The sequence below is a fragment of the Ciona robusta genome, chromosome 8, assembly GCF_009617815.1.
Source record: "Ciona robusta chromosome 8, ASM961781v2".
NCBI classification, from domain to species: domain Eukaryota; kingdom Metazoa; phylum Chordata; class Ascidiacea; order Phlebobranchia; family Cionidae; genus Ciona; species Ciona robusta.
Window position 1 is genome coordinate 362000 of NC_143242.1, and position 12639 is coordinate 374638.

Consider the following 12639-nt stretch of genomic DNA (forward strand, 5'->3'; position numbering starts at 1 on the left):
GTATGTTGTTGCATGACAAACATGATATTGGTTAGAATGTGTAACTGAATATTTAAAATTTACTTTTTTTGGATTACTGTTTTCATATACAATTTATAAAAAAAATGACTTCTAATGTTTTTTTAGTGAACTATGTCCGAGTGAAGTTTTTAGAAGATTCTGTGATATCCGATATATATCGAATAAAAGATCTTCGAACAAGTGAACGGAAAATGTTTCATAATTTTCTGGAACTACCGCTTGGTGGAGTTTGTAAAGCACGTTGGTCTGGAGATGGTAGATTTTACCCAGCTGTTCGAATTCCCGCATCTTGTAAGTCACTTTAATATACTGTTGTTTTGTGATACCAATACTTACAGTTGGACTTGTAAAGCACGTTGGTCTGGAGATGGTAGATTTTACCCAGCTGTTCGAATTCCCGCATCTTGTAAGTCACTTTAATATACTGTTGTTTTGTGATACCAATACTTACAGTTGGACTTGGACATTTTAGGCACCCAAACATGATGCATATGGTTCATTTATTTATTTTTCAGGAATATTTACTTCTTATGTTACATATTTATAGTTTCACCAATTAAACGCAAGTGGGGTTATCATTCAGACTCTGAAGCTTCTCCACACAAAAGGAAAAGCAAAGTTACAGGCCGCAAAATAAGTAAGTTTTAAGAAGCGTATAGAAGTGTATTTAAAAAAAGAAAATCAGCAGAAGTTCTACTGAGACTTTTGCCCTTGTTAAGACTAAGTTAAATATTGTTTGTGGATTAGATAGCACTAAATGTTATCCGGATTCCTAAATATACAGGAAGTTTTCTGCTAAATATATTGAGAAACATGATAATTGATTTCTAATACCTTTTTTAATATAAAATCTTATTACTGCAGAAACCTCAAAAAAGATGCTGATTGCCAACAAGGACATGGAATCCGGAGAACTTCCAAACTTTTGCTTTGATGCATGAAGTGGATAGCATTGATACTTTTAAAAAATCCTATATTGTAGATTACATATTTGACGTCATAACTTTTTGTATTGTAGATTACGTATTTGACGTCATAACACTTTGTATTGTAGATTACGTATTTGACGTCATATCACTTTGTATTGTAGATTACATATTTGACGTCATAACACTTTGTATTGTAGATTACGTATTTGACGTCATAACTTTTTGTATTGTAGATTACGTATTTGACGTCATATCACTTTGTATTGTAGATTACATATTTGACGTCATAACACTTTGTATTGTAGATTACGTATTTGACGTCATAACTTTTTGTATTGTAGATTACGTGTTTGACGTCATAACACTTTGTATTGTAGATCACGTATTTGACGTCATAACACTTTGTATTGTAGATTACGTATTTGACGTCATAACATTTTGTATTGTAGATTACGTATTTGACGTCATAACATTTTGTATTGTAGATTACGTATTTGACGTCATAACACTTTGTAATGTAGATTATGTATTTGACGTCATAACACTTTGTATTGTAGATTACGTATTTGACGTCATAATATTTTGTATTGTAGATTACGTATTTGACGTCATAACACTTTGTATTGTAGATTACGTATTTGACGTCATAACATTTTGTATTGTAGATTACGTATTTGACGTCATAACACTTTGTATTGTAGATTACGTATTTGACGTCATAACATTGTAGATTTCGTATTTGACGTCATAACACTTTGTATTGTAGATTACGTATTTGACGTCATAACATTTTGTATTGTAGATTACGTATTTGACGTCATAACACTTTGTATTGTAGATTACGTATTTGACGTCATAACATTGTAGATTTCGTATTTGACGTCATAACACTTTGTATTGTAGATTACGTATTTGACGTCATAACACTTTGTATTGTAGATTACGTATTTGACGTCATAACACTTTGTATTGTAGATTACGTATTTGACGTCATAACACTTTGTATTGTAGATTACGTATTTGACGTCATAACATTTTGTATTGTAGATTACGTATTTGACGTCATAACACTTTGTATTGTAGATTACGTATTTGACGTCATAACATTTTGTATTGTAGATTACGTATTTGACGTCATAACATTTTGTATTGTAGATTACGTATTTGACGTCATAACATTTTGTATTGTAGATTACGTATTTGACGTCATAACATTTTGTATTGTAGATTACGTATTTGACGTCATAACATTTTGTATTGTAGATTACGTATTTGACGTCATAACACTTTGCATTGTAGAATACGTATTTGACGTCATAACACTTTGTATTGTAGATTACGTATTTGACGTCATAACATTTTGTATTGTAGATTACGTATTTGACGTCATAACATTTTGTATTGTAGATTACGTATTTGACGTCATAACACTTTGTATTGTAGATTACGTATTTGACGTCATAACACTTTGTATTGTAGATTACGTATTTGACGTCATAACACTTTGTATTGTAGATTACGTATTTGACGTCATAACATTTTGTATTGTAGATTACGTATTTGACGTCATAACACTTTGTATTGTAGATTACGTATTTGACGTCATAACACTTTGTATTGTAGATTACGTATTTGACGTCATAACACTTTGTATTGTAGATTACGTATTTGACGTCATATCACTTTGTATTGTAGATTACGTATTTGACGTCATAACATTTTGTATTGTAGATTACGTATTTGACGTCATAACATTTTGTATTGTAGATTACGTATTTGACGTCATAACATTTTGTATTGTAGATTACGTATTTGACGTCATAACATTTTGTATTGTAGATTACGTATTTGACGTCATAACATTTTGTATTGTAGATTACGTATTTGACGTCATAACATTTTGTATTGTAGATTACGTATTTGACGTCATAACATTTTGTATTGTAGATTACGTGTTTGTGAAAATTGTATAATTTTTTTTCGTAATAAAACCAATTTCGTGTTCGTTGATTTATGTATTATAATGCGATAGGTGAAATTTATTTCAATTGCTGCGAGGTTCGACATATATCGTCAGAACAGTGTTAATTTCCGTTTTGAAATAATTTTTATTTAATAGCTCCATGCTTCCCACAAGCGGACGTAAAAAATAAAAACATGTGAAACGAAAATTGCCTCGATAACGTTTCTCTATAACGTTCAGTTTATGTTTCACGCAAAAATTAAACCGCTAGTTTTTGTTTCCGGCCGTTACATAGGAAAACCACTACAATATATTGCAACTTTTTGACACGTCCCATGAAGAAAACTTGCTTTGTAATACGTCTGCTCCAGAATTGGAATTGAAAACGGACCACAACCGAGTTGAAAACCCTAAAACCAACGAACACCCAGATCCCCACATCAACCCCGCCAACAGATGAAATACGACAAAGAAGTATCCAAAACCCAAATCAGAAACAAAACATGCTAACACAACCCTGCCAAACAATATTCTACAGGACAAGGAAAATCACACCAACTACTGTCGGAATCATCTGTACAACAAGTCAGTTGACACCCAAACTAACTTCCGACAACTGTCGAACACTGTCACCTCCCGTCGGACCCACCAGATAAAATTCATGGAAGCCTAATAACCAAAATCGTACCCAATTTGCCGGGTTAAAATTATTTTAACATGATCCTTTAAGTCGCCTAGATACCATGATGATATCAGAAAAAAGAAAGATCGAAGAGCATGGCTTCGCCTACAAACCGAACACGAGTTAAATGATACCTTTCGATATTGCTTTCCCGAGCGAACTACTTCTCATCACTTTTTTTGAACATAGGTATAAATAAACAACATGGTTCTAAATCATTCCGGAAATATGGAAGACTAGGAAATCGATAAATTAATAAATAAATAAATTGGTCACTTCCAGTGGAAAACCACTACAATATATTGCAACTTTTTGACACGTCCCATGAAGAAAACTTGCTTTGTAATACGTCTGCTCCAGAATTGGAATTGAAAACGGACCACAACCGAGTTGAAAACCCTAAAACCAACGAACACCCAGATCCCCACATCAACCCCGCCAACAGATGAAATACGACAAAGAAGTATCCAAAACCCAAATCAGAAACAAAACATGCTAACACAACCCTGCCAAACAATATTCTACAGGACAAGGAAAATCACACCAACTACTGTCGGAATCATCTGTACAACAAGTCAGTTGACACCCAAACTAACTTCCGACAACTGTCGAACACTGTCACCTCCCGTCGGACCCACCAGATAAAATTCATGGAAGCCTAATAACCAAAATCGTACCCAATTTGCCGGGTTAAAATTATTTTAACATGATCCTTTAAGTCGCCTAGATACCATGATGATATCAGAAAAAAGAAAGATCGAAGAGCATGGCTTCGCCTACAAACCGAACACGAGTTAAATGATACCTTTCGATATTGCTTTCCCGAGCGAACTACTTCTCATCACTTTTTTTGAACATAGGTATAAATAAACAACATGGTTCTAAATCATTCCGGAAATATGGAAGACTAGGAAATCGATAAATTAATAAATCCCTAAAATGGGGGAACAGGGAAAAAACAATAAAAATGCTGTTCAGTTAAGGCGGGGAGAAAGAGGATATGCCAGTGCTGTGAAGGTATTGTGACCAAAAAAAATAGCTCAAGAGAACAAGACTTGCGGCATAACATAAAAAGATACAAGGAAAGGATATAGAGGGGCTAAATACATTATAAAATGAAAGTTATACAAACTGATGAAAAATTCACTAAATGCCTTTTCAAATTGAAGATAAACGCGAAAAAAGAGACGCGCTGTATACCGTAAAAACTAGCGAAAAAAGAGACGCGCTGTATACCGTAAAAACTAATACTGAAGAATTAACTGAATCTGCGCAGAACACCCGGAACACAATGGCTCCTTCCACAACTTATGAGGCAAAGATTCAATAACTGGAAATTAAAACGAATACTTACCAACTTACGTGCGATAGAGCTAGTGAACACAAAATGTTAAATGTACCCATTACAGAACTCGAAACCCAAACAGCGCTACAGGAAATAAATAGTGGATCGCCCGGACATGACGGTATTACGGCAAAATTATTCAAAAAACGTGGCCTTTTATAAAATACGAACTCGTAGCCTTCAAAATATACCTTCAAAAGACTATGCCTAAAAACTGAAATTAAAACGAATACTTAACCGACTTACGTGCGATAGAGCTAGTGAATACAAAATGTTAAATGCACCCATTACAGAACTCGAAATGAATAGTGGATCACCCGGACATGACGGTATTACGGCAAAATTATTCAAAAAACGTGGCCTTTTTTATAAAATACGAACTCGTAGCCTTCAAAAGACTATGCCTAAGACGGTATTACGGCAAAATTATTCAAAAAACGTGGCCTTTTATAAAAAATACGAACTCGTAGCCTTCAAAAGACTATGCCTAAAAACTGAAATTAAAACGAATACTTAACCAACTTACGTGCGATAGAGCTAGTGAACACAAAATGTTAAATGCACCCATTACAGAACTCGAAATGAATAGTGGATCACCCGGACATGACGGTATTACGGCAAAATTATTCAAAAAACGTGGCCTTTTATAAAATACGAACTCGTAGCCTTCAAAAGACTATGCCTAAAAACTGCAGTGATCAAACTTATTTACAAAAAGTTTGAAAAAAACGGAAATTAAGAATTGGTGACCGATATCTGTAAGCAAAATTATCAGTGCACGACTAGAGATAGTCATAGAAAAAAATTACCAGCCAAAATTAAAAATTCGCGTCACTTTAAAACCTCACTATTATGGCGATAGACCTCGAAACAACTAGAGATAGTAGTCATAAAAAAAATTACCAGCCAAAATTAAAAATTCGCCTCACTTTAAAACCTCACTATTATGGCGATAGACCTCGAAAAAGCCTTTGTCCTTCGATAGGGTCGATCATCAATTCAGACGAAATTTGGCCTAGGCGATAATTAATTGGATCAAGACCGTAAACACAAACACGACAAGTAAAATTGATGTTAACGGTCTTTGCTCAATGTTACTCTTCCTCCTAATAGGTATCGAAACATTCACGCGAAAGTAAATGACAATGTCCAAATTCACGGTTTCAAACAAAATGTGGAACAATATGCTGACGACGACATGACAATACAAGGAAATTCGCGGTCGATACACGTACTAAGGAAATTGGAAGCATACGAAAGAGATTCCTCCCCGGGCAAAAAAATAATAACAACAAATGCAAATTGTTACCAACGTTGATAGCTCACGAAAAATAATACTTAAAACATTTTCAAGCGAAGCTATCAAACCTACCGTTAAAATACTTGGAATCTACTTCAGCTTAACTGAAATCTGTGTCAAAAACGATCTGATCAAGAAAGAAATCTAACCCTGAAAGGCCATGTCCTAAAAATAAACTCGCTTGCGTATGTATGCTACACCATACTACAAATTAGCTGTTCCCTAATCCAAGACTAACTGCAAATGTAGCGGTTCGGTTTATTGTGGTTGTAAATCTTTATAGCAACATATGTTCGCTTATGGTGTTGATGTATTTATATGGTTTCTCTCCTGACATTTGTCACGTCGTAAAGTTACATCTGTCCTTTTACTTCAATTCCCTTTATAAACCTTACCGTACATGTTATGAGACGGAGAAACACGCAGACGCTTCGAGAGACCAGTGACTAACTAGATACGGTTACGTGATTGTAAACGTTGGAGTTGCTTTTGGTACTTGTTTACTGTTGAAAAGTTTAGAACGCCTCAATACAAGTTGATGTTCAAATAACCGAGTCATACTCAACAAGACAACGTCAGTACCAGAAGACAGAAGCAAGAAATTTCTCCCAAATACAGCGCACATTCCGAGAGTAGGATACAGCGCGTAGGACAGCCGCGACTCGCAACAAGGTGTTTAACTGGCGCACCTCGTCTAGATAATCGAACTGAACTGACTAAGGCACGTCGAGACGCGGGCGCCCCTACATATTTGGTTACCTCGACGTGATGAACATTTCGGAGAAATAGATATACTCATAAGATTTGTGAGGCCAGTTTTCGAAGAGCCCACGAATTCTTATTGAATTTGATTTCTGTGCTCCATCAAGAAGCAACTACGGGAATTGGATTATATCTTCGTTGGGATTTTACGAGAACTTATTTACGAACTTGGGATTAAATATTCGGATTAACTCTTCAAGATCTACGTGGATTCATCTTCAAACACTATCTTTACGGACAATTCAGTAACTCATTTTGATTCTTTTTATTTCGTAACATATTTATTCTTTTTTTTTTTGTTACATATATTACCATGAGAAGATTTTTTAATTTTCGTGCTAGATCTGCTAGAGAGAATAATTCCTCTCCTATACCTCGGGATTATAACCAATACGACCCGGTATATGAACCGGGTCATTTTTTTGATGAAACCTTTTCGGTCGTGAACTCTGATTCGACTGAACGAGTTTTGTTGCCTACCCCTAACCATAACACGATCCACCAAGAGTAACTTTTAACTACCCTAACCCTCCTGATCCAAATCCCACCCTTTCCCCTTCTAATATCCCCTACCTTGCTACGAGAGATTTGGAGCCGACTCGAACGAATTCACCAACCCGATATAACCCTAACCTGGCACAACGTCAACCTGTTGATCTTAGTACCACTCTTCATGGTCTGCATAATTTCCTACAATCGGCGTCAATTAGTCTGGCAGATTTTTGGGAGGAAGACCCGCGGACTTGGTTCGATATCGCGGAGAGTACCTTTCATGAGAACGGAATTATTTCGGAAGGAAAGAAGTACCAAATGGTCATTCGCTCGCTCAAACCACGCCACATACGATCGGTGAGCTATATTACTTCTGCTAAAGATAGACTTGCGCCATATACGTCGTTAAAAACACGACTGATTGAACATTATTCTATGTCGAACTCGGAAAGAATTCGACGATTGCTGGCATATGAACACTTGGGCGACCAAAAACCATCGCAATTAATGCGTAAAATGTTACAGTTTACTGGTTTTGAGGATTCAAGACTGTCACATCATTTGGTGAGAGAGCTATTTTTGAAGAGACTACCGGATTATGTGCAAGTCGTATTAAATGGCCACCTTACGGACACGTTATCTCAATTGGCCCAACGGGCTGATTCAATCATGGATAATCAGCGGCAACCATTTGGCACATCGCAGACGCACCAGCAACCTCAGCAAAGGTTTGACAATAAAGTTCAGGAAGATTTAGTCGCAATCACTGCTTCTTTAACGGACCGATTAGATGAAATTTCAGCACGCCTGCGAGATATGCCATCTACATCTAATTCCTACAACCCGCGAAATGAAAGATCAGAGCGAAATACGTTTCAATCTGGCAGACGTCCGTGGAATAATAGAGGACGTGGAAATTGGAGAAGACCGAGAGAACAACATCCACATGCTCCGGAACAACGGAGAGGAGAACGCTCGGACCAAACAAAAAACGAGCAAAGCCGACGTTAAACAGAGCCGTATAAAGTCGGCAAAATGACAATGAAATCGCCTCGTTTGTTATTTATTACGGACCTGACTACCAATACCAACTATTTAATCGACACGGGAGCGGCAATAAGTATAACACCTCCTGTAAAGGATGATCGGACAAGACGTAACACCGGACGGGATTTAATTGGCAACTTACGGTGAGCGATTTATTTCACTAAACTTTGGCCACGAACATAATTATCCTTGGATATTTGCAATCGCCGAGGTTGATATTCCCATACTAGGAGCGGACTTCCTAGAACATTTTAACTTCACGGTTGACTTAAACTCACGAAAAGTGACGAAAAGTGTGTAACGTTGTTACAAAGGAGTTTATTAAGGGGAAGAATTCCAGCATGAGCACCTCCTCTGTTTCGGCCACGTTTGTTTCACCTAACCCAACCAACGTATACGAAGCAATCTTAAAAAAATATTCGGATGTTACACACCCGAAACAAAAGATCCCTAAGGTAAAACACAAAGTTACCCATAAAATAATGACCAGAGGAAACCCAGTATTCGGTAGACCAAGACGATTGTCACCGGAGATGAGTAAGATCGCTAAAGCTGAATTTACATGCTAGAACTTGGAGTTATTCGAAGATCGGACAGCAACTGGGCCTCACCATTGCTCATGGTCCCGAAAAAGGACAAGACTTGGAGGATATGCGGAGATTACCGTCGTTTAAACTCAATCACTCTACCCGACAGGTACCCAATTCCTCATATACATGACTTCGTCAACTCTTTGCATGGAGTCCAGCTGTTTTCCAAGATCGACCTGTTAAAGGCTTATTACCATATTCCTGTTGATCCCGAGAACATTCATAAAACCGCAATTTCAACTCCTTTCGGTGCATTTGAGTTTCTAAAAATGCCTTTTGGACTGAGATGTGCGGCTAATTCATTCCAGCGATTTATGGATGATATTCTCAGAGGGTTGGACTTTTGCTACTGCTATTTGGATGATGTATTGATAGCTAGTTCAAATCCAGAAGAACACCAGGAACACTTAGAGATATTTTTCCAGCGCCTGAGAGATAATGGAGTCGTGGTCAATCCATCGAAATGCGAATTCGGAGTGACTACAATGAACTTTCTGGGCCATCGAATTACCACGGAAGGCATTCGACCTTTGGAGGAGAAAATCCAGGTAATCAAAGACTTTCCCCAACCGAAAACACTCAAACAATTACGAAGATTTCTAGGAATGGTAAACTTCTATTTTCGTTTCATTCCGAGTTGCGCTGAGATAGCTAAGCCTTTAAACGAACTGCTTACACCGAAGAAGAAGGGAAAATATACTATTCCATGGAACCCGAAACTTGAAGAAGCGTTTGTAAGGCTTAAATTAAAACTTGCCGGTTCAGCAATGCTCGCGTGTCCTGAACCGAACGCCCCAACCGCGTTAGTGGTGGATGCCTCAATGATCGCAGCCGGAGCCGTTTTACAACAGCGTATAGATGACGGATGGCAACCGCTGGCATTTTATTCTAAAGCATTCAATGCCAGGCAAGTCAAATATTCTGCATTTGATAGAGAACTTCTAGCGGTCTATCTCGCTGTAAAACACTTTAGATATTTTCTGGAAGATCGTGAATTTGTAATCAGAACAGATCACAAACCTCTAATTAGCGCTTTTCACACACCCCGAGAAAATGCAACTGGAAGACAAGCAAGGCATTTGGCTTACATATCCGAATATACCTCGGATATCCAATATCTACCAGGGACACAAAACGTGGTTTTCTGGAAGATCGTGAATTTGTAATCAGAACAGATCACAAACCTCTAATTAGCGCTTTTCACACACCCCGAGAAAATGCAACTGGAAGACAAGCAAGGCATTTGGCTTACATATCCGAATATACCTCGGATATCCAATATCTACCAGGGACACAAAACGTGGTGGCTGACGTCTTGTCACGTATAGAGATCAATAACATTTTTGAAGCTTTAGAGCCCATCAACCATGACGAAATGGCGGCGGCTCAAGCAAACGACGTCTCAATTAAAAATCTTGTGACCGGGGAAGCGAGTTCTATGAAGTTTAAGAAAATTTACTTGAAGGAAAGCGATACCACCATTATATGCGACGTTGCTACAGGTAAACCTAGGCCTGTAGTTCCGTAAGAAGGTATTCCGCACAATTCATTGCTTATCGCATCCTGGTATACGATCTACAACTAAACTCATACGAGATCGATTTATGTGGCCAAACATGAATACAGATATACGGAGTTGGTGTAAACTTTGTGATGCTTGTCAACGTTCAAAGATAATCCGGCATAATCAAGCGCCACTGGCACGCTTTAAATTGCCCACGGCACGATTCAGTCACGTACATCTAGATGTTGTAGGACCTTTACCACCTTCTCGTGGTTATTCTTATCTGTGTGGACCGTTATACGAGATGGCCTGAAGTTATCTGCATTAAAGATACAACGGCGGAAACTATTTGCAACTCATTTCTTTTACATTGGGTGAGTCGTTTTGGTTCCCCGGAGTTGATAACTACTGATCGAGGAAGCAATTTTACATCACATCTCTTTCATCACTTTGCGGAATTTCTAGGAAGTAAGTTGCAACACACCTGTGCTTACAGACCTTGTGCCAATGGTCAAGTGCAACGCCTGCATAGACAACTTAAAACCTCTTTGAAGGCACAGGAGAATCCTGAAGATTGGTATTCTAATCTTGGTTTGGTTTTATTAGGAATCAGGAATTCGATCAAAGAAGACATCGGATATGCAACATCGGAACTGGTTTATGGGACGACACTTCGTTTACCAGGGGAACTGGTACATCAGGAAGAAACTTCCCGATCATGGGATTCTCATGACTACATCCATCGGTTTAGAACGTTCATGAGAAACCTTAAAGCAACGGCACCAAGAATACCGGGTCCACGAATGGAGTATTTGGAAGACAATCTACAAACCTGCTCACATGTATTTGTTTGACACGATGCAGTGAGAAGGCCGTTACAAAGGCCATAATATGACGGACCTTTCAAAATACTTAAACGTGACGCAAAATATTTCACACTAGATTATAACGGAATTCCAAATACTGTAACAGTAGATCGACTTAAAGCAGCTAATGTTTTGATTCCAGATACTGACACCGAATCAGATAATCCCACACCTACTTCGTTACAGGTGCACGTTAGCCCTAGCAATATATTAAATCCTGAATTTTTCGATATTCTAAATACTGGAGATCCTGCACCTGATCCATCTCCACCTCCAGCTGCGGAAGCACCAAGACGTACTAGACTAGGGAGAAGAGTTGCAATTCCTTCTCATCTTCGCGATTACCAACTTAGTTGAAAACGATGTTTCTGGATGTAACCATGATATGGATTATTTTTGGATACGTGTCCACGACGTTGGGCATAGGGAAAATTCCTCTGAAGTTGTGCCACCAACAATTGTCTAAGGCGGAATATTACATCGAACCTCCAAAACCTTGTATCAGACACCAAAAATTAAGAACAGAAATGTAAGGCTCATGTGTACCGGCCGGCCGAAGCTTCCATAAAAGTTGAGGTATATGTCTGCCAAACCTTTTCTGTAGAGTATGACAACGTTTACTACTTCTTTGGAGCTCAAGTACAAGATTTAAGTACCAAGATTGATGCACCGCCTCATCATGGCCTATGCTCAGATTGGGTAAGAACTCTCACCGCTCCGAACGTTGGAAAACTCGAAGAAGACGGCAAGGGTGTTTGGACAACAAAAAACAAGGTTCCCAAAGATTTCACGTGGCCCACTCATGTTTCGGGAAAAGTGACGAATGCGTTATTAATGAAGTCAATTATGGAGTACGATCATGTAAACCATAAAATTAACAGTGCAATGTCAGTTATGTCCCATTGTGATATTCGAAAAGGATTTTGCTACGTGAACTCTAAAACTTATGTTTGGAAGGTCCCAGAGAATCTAGATTGTCCTTTCACAGAATTTTTGTCCGACGACGAACTGCTACTACATTACAACTCTTCAGGAAGGTTGTATCGTCTTGAACTATTGAATTTAGGCATCTCCATTCAACATTGGATATCGTGCGGCAAATATTCAAGTGTCTCTTTCCCGGACTACTCTTACTGTG